The following is a 9,978-nucleotide window of genomic DNA, read 5'->3' as shown; positions in this document are numbered from 1 at the left end:
TTTAATTTAGATCAAAATCTGGATTTGAGAGTTTGTGGGGTACGTTCTTCAAGCTGCGAGCCTTTCCTCCTCCGTTAAGCGGGTATCAGCCACACCAAGACCTCAAAATCTTCAACACATGCTTCAATTTTATGGGTTCACAAACCTTGTACATTGGTCCTAAAAAGAAAAGTGAGCTTGATGACGTAGGCCACCAAGTCTCTGAAAAAAAAATAAGACACATGAACAATATATGAAGCTTAGTCAAATCCACATTTATAAAATAAATCAAATTAATAAAATAAACATAAGAATAAACCAAATCTCACTTTGGGCTTAGGTAAACCTTTTCTATGACATGACAAGCGCAGTGGAACTTAAGCAACATTTCAGCTAGTCACGGGCTCCAAAGGTGGGAGAGATAGAGGATCTAGATCCAAGGTTATGTTAAATGGGCTTAGCTAGGCTAGGTAAGACTAGGTCTAGTTGTGCAGAGATTTTAGTAGAGTATATGCACGGCTAGGTTTTGAACTCTAGATCTGAAATAGGGAGAGACTAAACCCCTATTTATAGCTTTTTGAACAAATTTGGATTCTAATATTATCGATCCAAGAACCAAAGATCCATATTCATCCAAAGGTGAGTTGGCAAAATCCTATTTGAAAGAGCTTCTCTGATTAATGGCCAAGGAAGTTACTAGCCTAAATCTAGGGATTTGACGTGTTTGGATAAGATTTAGAGGTCCTATCCCAAATGCAGAAATTCCCATCCCAGCAACGGGTTTCCACACACCCACCACCAAGGTGGTTTGACCATGTATTTACCAAATCCATAAACTCCCATCCCAGCTGCCACTTACCAAACAGATTTGACTTGCAAATCCTACCCAAAACCATATATGTGATTCTTCAAATTAAACACCCTTGGGTGCCTTTGAGAGTCTCCGATCTCTGATCTGATGATCCGATGTAGGGTGAGGAGCAACTGATACGACATAGGGCACATGCCTAGATTTTTTTATATATATATTTACGGGGAGAATATTGACTGTTTTTTAACTTCCATTTTTGTCATTAACTTTGTATTATTTGGCATTCAATACCATCTAGTGGTAGAAAGTTAAACAAAACTTAGGTCAGCTTACGTGACGGGGTTTAGACTCAAAATTGTTGTTTTGTGTTATCGAACTCTTTTTTTATAATAATTTTAGTTCTAATTATTTTATTCTTAAAATGTAAATGACGATTTTTTTTGTGGTGATTAATCATGATTTTTCAAAGAATGTAAATGATGAGGATGGTCGAGGCTGATTAATCACTATTTGCCAATTAAAGCACTTACGGGGGAGGATTACGGGCCAATTAAATCCAATAACTTCCAAGGTGTCATGGGATCCAGAAAGAAGATCCAATCCACGACCCAACCTATAACAAATCGGTTTTCACCTCCTGTCTTTCAATATCCAAACAAAGGAGCCGTCCGTACCAAGTGAAAACATCATTAAAGAGACTCGAGACAAGTTTGGACACGATAAAACATGACAAAAAACCATAGCCCGATCGAAGCAAAGAATTTAAATCAAGAACATTGATAGGGTTTTCCCTTGAGGGAAACGCCCTCCAAAAATAGGCGTATGCCGTTTTTAAGTGGCGAGCACACGGTATTCTTTAGTAAAAGGCGAAAGAATAGTTCGCTCTGTGCTCACCACGCGGCTGCGTGATTTTAAAGGGTTGCATCCCACCCCTTTATATACAAGAGACTTGGCCACCAACATCTCTCTCTGATCGATATGGGACTAACACATTCATTTGTTGAAACGACCCAACAGAACAGACTACAACGTTCCCTCGTATGCGGTTTCAACTCCTCCAGTCCTACCATCTCTGTTGCTCGTCTAAGCCGCGTCACATTGGTCTCAGGAACAGAGCCTCTATCGTTGAGCTCGGTTTGGACCTGAAACTGAGCTTCCATGGTTCGGGTGATGCTCCACTTTCTAGGTTTACTCCTAAAACTGGGACAGCCCAGTCTTTAGTTTGACATGTTCGGGGTCTGCTTGTTTGGGCATGGTGAGCAGCCCAAGGGCTTGATGCCTTACATAGGGGCACAAGTAGGTCCGGCACTCAAGGTGTAAGTAGGTCCGAACAGGAACTAGGCCAAGTTCATGAACAGGGCTACCTTCACCTGGACCCGGAACTGGATCCTACTTGAACATACTGCCATAGATCCTTGTACCGATCCAGCATGATCTGAAAATATGGTTGGCCAAGACGAATATCAAGACCGATTATTTATTGGACCATATCCAAAAATCAAGGGGTGGATTGGAGTTCAGCTGAAGTCAACCTATTTTAATTGGATCTAAATAGATCTGGAACCGATCCAGCTTGATTTTCGTCCAGTGTGGGTATGGCTGAAAATTGTGGACCCATATGGGTTTTAGCGGGTTGGGATGCAAATGGGCCAGGTCTTAAGTAGACCCATTTTTTAACTGGGTATAAAAATTAGACCCGTATGTGTTAATCGGTTCAAGTACAAAGCAGGTTAGCCGTCATTTGTTTCGGGTTTGGGTTCAAGATGCATGTAACAACATGGCTTAATGAAAATTACCATAAATGTTTCATTTTTATTCTTGAAAGGCAAGCTGGGTGGTTAGGCAGACCACTACCAGTTATACAATTATACCATTGGGTTTTGAACCTGCAACGTCCCAACACAAGGTGAGGTGCACTAGTTGCTCCTACCAATCAAGCGGAGCCTGTTGGTATAAATGTTTCAAGTGTTGCTGAACATGATCCTTGGAATTCTTTGGTGGACATCGGGTCACCCCATCCTAGCTTGACCAAGCCTTGTTTATGGCTTGACAGGCCTGACCGGGCCTCAGCCTCGCAAAAGACAGCCAGACTCTTGTAGGGTTTGAGCTGGGCACAGGACTTATTGGGCTGAGGCGGATCTTGCCGAGCCCTTTCAGTCCAAGTAGTGAATGGGTCAGGTTTGGTTGGACCTCCAGCCTGAATTTCTTATACAGATCATGCAACAAGATCCAATCTATGGATCAGATTCATTCTTATCAGATCAGACTTTGTGTGTTTTAGACTTTTTAGTCAATATTTTCAGTAAGTGTGTTGAAGAAGTTGTTCCACCAAGTTTCAAATTTTATTTTCCCATCGAAGTCCTTAAGAGTTGAAACCATCACAGGATCATATATCACAATCCTAAAAGACACATACCAATCCAATCAAACACATCTTCAAAGTTTTTTATAGAATAAATTGTGGAGATCTGATCCACGACCCAGCATGAATCCAACCGGTTTTCACGTCTTCCATTACCGAAAATGAAACACCACAATCGATAAACTAATAAAATTTTAGCATTAGAGATTGGTAGGGGTGCGCCAGGCCCGTGCAGTAGTGCAACGCAAGGGCGACGCTCGAAGGGCCCAGTAGCAAGCTACTGTGGTGGCACCTTCCCCTAAAAGAAATTAATTTAATATCGTGTGGTCACATGGACCACATATCAGATATTAAACTGATAAGAACAGATACTACACTTGATCTTAGCCAAAAGGCCGAGAAAGGTATGATTTGAACATTCCTCTCAACCTCACTTTATACACCCTTCACCCCCTCTCACTCCGCTCTCTTCATCGATATGGGACTAAAATCGAAGTCTCATATTCTACCACCGAGCACAAACACCCACCCATGGTTTTCCTCTCTTGGGCAACCATTCCTCATCATCAAAAAAACATGATGATGATAGGTATGTACTGTATAGACGAGCCCGTATGGGTAACCCTTGCCCGGAACCATTAAATGCAAAGATCAGATGATGGTCATATTGTAGATCCACAGATCGAGCTGCATTTGATATGTTTTTTTTTCTTTTGGGCTCATTTTAGGTGTTGCATCATTTTCATGAGGTTAGAGGTGCGGATGGATTGCATTCGGTCGGACATCCGACCCAAATCTAATGTAGTTTTCTAAAACATATCTTCAAATAAAAACTCAATGTTGCGTTTGACGGGCAGCCTAGGTTCAAATCCCCATGGGTGTGATCACCCCCTGTGGAAGCCGAAGCTTGGCGACTCTGTGAGTCGACGGGTAAGCCCTTAGTTTTACACTGGGGTGGTTTTTCTGAGTAAAAAAAAAAAAAAACTGAATGTTGAGTCGGTTTGGGTTCAGATTTAAGTGGTACCACTGGGTTGAACCTTTTATTTGACCTCCATTCAACTCTTAGATTGAATATTATCCATGTCATAGGTTTTTACGTAATTGCTTGTTTCCATCAGTTTTTCAATACAAGATCCGGTATCACCATATAAAATCAGGTTTTCCCATAGTGACAAATATTCCTAATACTTCAAAAAAGATTGCAGAGAAAGTAGCCATATTTTGGTGGACATTTTAAATGGTCAAAATATCACACAATACTTTCAAAATATCATGATATTATCACATAGCAAAATATCATGATTTTGTTGTGATATTTACCGCAAATTAATGGGAAAAGACTGCAGTTTACATATTTTTTTTATAAATACGTAATTTATTTTTTGGTTTATTTTATTTGAACTGATATTTCACTAAAGAACAAGGACAATGAAAGGTCGGTTGTATCCTGAGAGCATAGTCGCACGAGTATCCATTGCATCGAGGACTTGATCCTAAGTGTGGCAGTTATGGCTTGAAAGACAACGCATTTACACGTGCCTGATCCGAGCTCACTGGTTTAATCTTAGTTGCCATACCCACTAAATCAGGTAAAAGTTTCCATAATTGTCAGCGATAGTTATGCAAAACAGCAACTGCAAAGGCTGGAAATCAAAAGCTTCCCAATTCAGTGGCACCAATTTTAAATGATGACAGCACAAGGTGCTCATGTTTCTCATCATTGCAAATATAGTGTACGTACTCACGAAGGATTGTCCTAAAGAAAGGGATGACGAAACAATTGTTGAAAACTGCAAGAGACGAAAGTAAAAGCATGATGACTTTATACACTCTCCAACACTCTATTCGACCTCTAGTGAGAAGTCAACACTGCAAAGAGGTCGTGGAAAGCACTTGAAAGAAAGTATAAATTAGATGATGCAAAAAATTATGAGTTTTTAGTTAACAAGTATACAAATTTTAAATTCTTTGATGATGAGTCACAACTACCCTAAGTCCATGAGATGCAGATCTTGGCTAATCAAATCAAGTACGAGGGTATGAACCTTGATGAATCATTTAAGGTGGATGCAATTATTTATAGATTGCCCTTATATTGGAAAGATTATCGAAATGAATTAAAATATAAGAATGAAGTTTACCTTTAGAAAACTTATTTGACATACTAAAATGGATGAGGAAGCTCGATCTAGAGATAAAAAAACTAAAGTAAAAGAGGTTTGTGTTAAGATGAACATGGTTGAATGCCAACTAAAGTTCAAACTCAGACTTAGAGATAAAAACAAGAAATTCATATTCAATGCTCAAAAGAGAAAAATGTTTTCTGCTATACTTATGAAAAATCGGGTCACTATGCAAGAAAATGCCGACCCCGAAAGGATTTTTAAAACAATAAATCTAGTAAACTTGATGACGACTTGGTGACTGTAGTTAGTGAGGTATTTATGATTAATTCAGATAAAACCCAATTTTTGGTTGATTTATCATCTAGTTTTAAACCCTTGGGACGCAAATGCATTTTCAAAAGAAAAATTTGAACTAATGACTCTATTGAAAACTTTAATGCTAGACTTGTAGCTAAAGGTTTCCAACAGAAACCTGAATTCGATTATTTTGACACCTATACTCCTCGAAGTAGGATTTCATGAGTTAGAATAATAGTTGTTTTTGCATTAATTTACAATTTTAAAATTCATCAAATGGATGTCAAAATTGCCTTTTTGAATGGTGTCTTAGAAGAACAAAATTTATATGCAACAACTGGAAGGTTATATAACACCAGGTCAAAAAAATGAAAGTTTGCAATCTCTTAAGGTCATTGTATGGATTAAAATAATCACCTAAACAATCGTTTATAACACCCGATCAAGAAAAGAAAGTTTGCAATCTCTTAAGGTCATTGTATGGTTTAAAACAATCACTTAAACAATGACATGAGAAATTTGATAAAGTAATCATTTAATATGGTTTTAAAATTCATAACTTTGATAAATGCATATATAGCAAAATAAAAGATAATAATGTTATAATTATTTATCTCTATGTGGATGGTATGTTAATCATGAGTTATAATGTAGAATGCATAAATAATATCCAAAGCTTTATTTCATCTAAGTTCGACATGAGTTTAGTTGATGTTATACTTGGTATTGAACTTATTAGACATGAAAATGATTATGGATTAACTCAATCCCACTATTTTGAGAAAATAATTAGAAAATATAATCAGTATAATTATAATAATGTTGCTACTCCGATTGATCATAGTGTTAAGTTGTCGATTAATACTGAAAAAAGTATATCCCAGTTAGATTATGCAAGTATTATTGGCAGCCTCATATGTGCAAGTTGTCGATCCTAGTGTTAAGAACTAAACCAAACATAACATTTAGCATGAGTGAGCTGAGTTGATAAACTAGTAATTCAGGACAAGCGCATTGAAATGCAATATATCAAGTCCTGAAGTACTTAAGAGAAACTTTAGAATATGAAAGATTTTATGAGAGAGAACCCATTGTACTTGAAGGGTACAATGATACAAATTGGATTTCTTATTTCAATAAATTATTATCCACAAGTGGTTGGATATTTACCCATAAATGTGAAGTAATTGCTTGAAGATTCAAGAAACTAATTATGATAACCCATTCTACAATGAAAATAGAATTGATAGAACTAGCATCAGCCAGTATCAAAGCTGAGTGGCTAAAAAATCCCTTAATGAAGATGTCATTAAGAGATAAGTTTGTACCCTCGATAGTTATGCATTGTGATAGTCAAACAACTATATATAAAGCAAAAAATAATATTTTTTGTGAAAAAGTTAGGCATATAAGTCTAAAGCATAATTATGTGAATAATTTACTCAAGCAAAAAGTAATCTCAATTGAATATGTAAAAACTTATCAGATCCGTCGACAAAAAGATTTTCTCGAGATATTATATTTAAGACATCAAGAAAAATTGAGTTAAAGTCTATAAAGGCAAACATCATTGATGGGAACACAACCACATGATAATGGTCAAACTATGTCGAGTGGTTTAATGAAAGAACAAGTCTCTTAGTAACTAAATTGAACACTTAATAATTTTTTCATTCTTGATGTCAAGTGCTTGAAACTTGCATACATAGCTTGATTCGAGTTGAACTCTTAATAAGATCCATATGCCTTATAGTTGGGTTTGTTTCGAACAAGTTTACACCCTTGATGGACTTATCTATGTGAGTATAAAGGTAGGGGTTGCCTTATATGAGACTTTGAACTTTGTCTTTAAAGCACTCATAAAACTAAGATACAACACATGACTCTTAATGTGCGGCCTTTATATATTGATAGACACACTTTTGACCACCTAAATTGAAAGTGTTTGTTACATTGTCTAGAAAGTCAATTAGGATTCTCAATTCAAAACTAACGTCATTGAAATCTCAAACCAACTAAGACTAAGTAACACTAACATAGGGGTTTAAATCCAAAAGGTACCCTCAATTATACACTTTGCGAATTGCTTCTTGCGACCTCTTCTTATAGTTTTAATCCACATGGGGATTATTGGGATTATATCTTAAAACTACCTAAGTTTCCTACTTATTTTTCTTCATTTGATTAAGTTGTGGGTTTTGAGTTTTCTACAAAAGTTTGGTCTTGGAGGTTGTAGGAACTTTCATTGACTTTGTATAAAAGGGTGGTGCCTTAGAGTGCATTGCCCTCAAGGGCATTAGATTTTGGGCTTGAACAAACCTATAAACCCACAATTGGATCTTGGATCATAAATAACATATATTTAGATTTAGATTTGGGTTTGTGGATTATAGACCTAGACTCGACCTGACTCGGTTTGGTTTCATCTTTGACTTTTTTTTAGTACTTACGACTATTTTAATCCTCAAGTATATTTTTCACCTTTGACCAACCATTAAATCAATTTTGACTTTCCATTAAAACTATTTGAATCTTTTTGGACACTGACCAGAATCCGTTTGGGCCTTACCCAACATTTTTGCATGGGCATTAAAGATCCAAACGGTCCATAGCCATCCAAACTTATTGACCTTCTATTATTGACCCAATATTGGTTGACTTTGACCCTTCCATGATTATTTTGGACCCAAAATGTGTGCCCTCTCTTTCCAGCCATTTGGGCATTCATGGCTGACCGTTTAGCCGGCCATGGTCCATTTATTTTTTATCGTTTGGGCCTATTCAAAGCCCTTTATGACCTTAATTGATAATTGTTGGGCTAGGGACTATATAAACCCCAACCCTCTCCCATTCTAAGCATCTCATTCTCTTCTCTCCTCTTTCTCTCACGAGTGCACTCTGCTCACTATATTCTCCTTGAGTTCTACTTTCTCTTTCCTCTTTTGGTTTTCAAAGTTCGAAGTTCGGATTCAGTTACTATTTGAATCCAGGTTCAATTGCTATCTCGATCTGGTTAACCCAGATTCAGTTAGCCCAAATTCTTTTGGTCCTAATCGAGTTAGCCTAGATCCAGTTGTGATCCATAGCCAAGTTGTTATAGGATCCAGATTCATACTCATATCCATACTCATAATTAATACCTGATTCAACGCTAGTCAATAGGTTGTTCAAGGGGGTCTGTGTCGAGGTTGTTGGGCTCACCCAGTGTAAGGGATGGTCCGATCATTCAAAAGCTCGGTTGTATCTTGAAAGCATAGTTACACGAGTACTCATTACTCTGATGACTTGATTCTAAGTAGAGCAACTATTGCTTAAAAGACAACACGTTTACGATGATTCAGTCATAAAAGTTTCAGTAACATTCACATTGGAGTCTCAACAAAGAGAGAGTCATCTCTTGCTAAAGTTGCAAATGATTCACAAAAGAAAGTTGGTTGTGTTCGATTATCTTAATTTTAAAAATGTTTGTGATGAATTGGCAGCAATCGAGAAACCAATCAATGTTCATACCAAGGTTTCTATGTTGTTGAACAGACTAAGACCTAGATATGAGTACTTAGTGGCAACAATGTCAAAACCTCCTACTTTGACGTTCAAAGAGATTGTCCCAATGCTTCAAGGACGTTAAACTATGAAGAGCTTTCATGTAGGCAAACTATCATTCCTTGTCAATTACAATGTTGCCTTCTTTGGTCACCCTCAACGGAGCATAGTGACAAATCTCCTGAGATTTATGAAAATCTCACAAAATTATCATGAGAAATTATCCAAAAATTAAAATGAGTAAATTCTCAAGATATTTTCAATTTCTCATGAGTGTTTCATCGAAAACATAAATATCGTATTTTAAACATGATATTTATGTTTTAATCATCTATTTATCATGAAAAAATATGTATTTTTAATTTTAAATATTTATATGTATATTTTCTTATAAAAATTATATTTTAATTTTTTTTGTCATAATTTTGCCAAAAAATGTGAGATTTTCAAAAAAAAATCTCCCACAAGTTTTTAGCTGCCAATGATTTTCCGTTTCAATTTAACTTTTGTCACTATATAAGGGAGAAGTCCTAGAAATTTCACATCAAAGAGGGAGAGGATTCTCCCAAGAGTCAGCCAATAGATCAAGGAGGCCAATAATCAAGGTTCAAATAGAAGAGGTGAACAAAATAATAATCAGTTATAGCAAGGAGGCCAAACTCAAAATCAGACATCAAGCGCAAAAACCGATGGGCTATGCCAGATCTGCTTCAAGCCAAACCACATGACTCTCAAATGTTGGCATTGTTTAAATCAAACATATCAAGCGAAAGACATTTAGTAATACGTACCTGTTATGACAATTTCAAACAACTAGGATCATGCCTAGTTCTCCGACACTAGTGCATTGTCTCATGTCT

General features: G+C 36.7%; 2 non-coding genes across 2 annotated transcripts; both read right to left on the bottom strand.

Annotated features, from left to right (window-relative positions):
- Window positions 1-1,575: 1,575 nt before the first annotated feature.
- LOC149826728 (U5 spliceosomal RNA) lies at window positions 1,576-1,693 on the bottom strand. The gene has a single exon (XR_016435810.1). It is a non-coding gene; the product is annotated as a U5 spliceosomal RNA (small nuclear RNA).
- Window positions 1,694-3,363: 1,670 nt separating this feature from the next.
- On the bottom strand, window positions 3,364-3,560 carry LOC149826727 (U2 spliceosomal RNA). Its single transcript, XR_016435817.1, has one exon. It is a non-coding gene; the product is annotated as a U2 spliceosomal RNA (small nuclear RNA).
- Between the last annotated feature and the right edge of the window lie 6,418 nt (window positions 3,561-9,978).

The sequence above is a fragment of the Nuphar pumila genome, chromosome 10, assembly GCF_984573655.1.
Source record: "Nuphar pumila chromosome 10, dmNupPumi1.hap1.1, whole genome shotgun sequence".
In the NCBI taxonomy this organism is placed as follows: Eukaryota; Viridiplantae; Streptophyta; class Magnoliopsida; order Nymphaeales; family Nymphaeaceae; genus Nuphar; species Nuphar pumila.
Note: the sequence above shows the minus strand (reverse complement) of the source record. Positions and strands in the feature narration are given on the sequence as shown.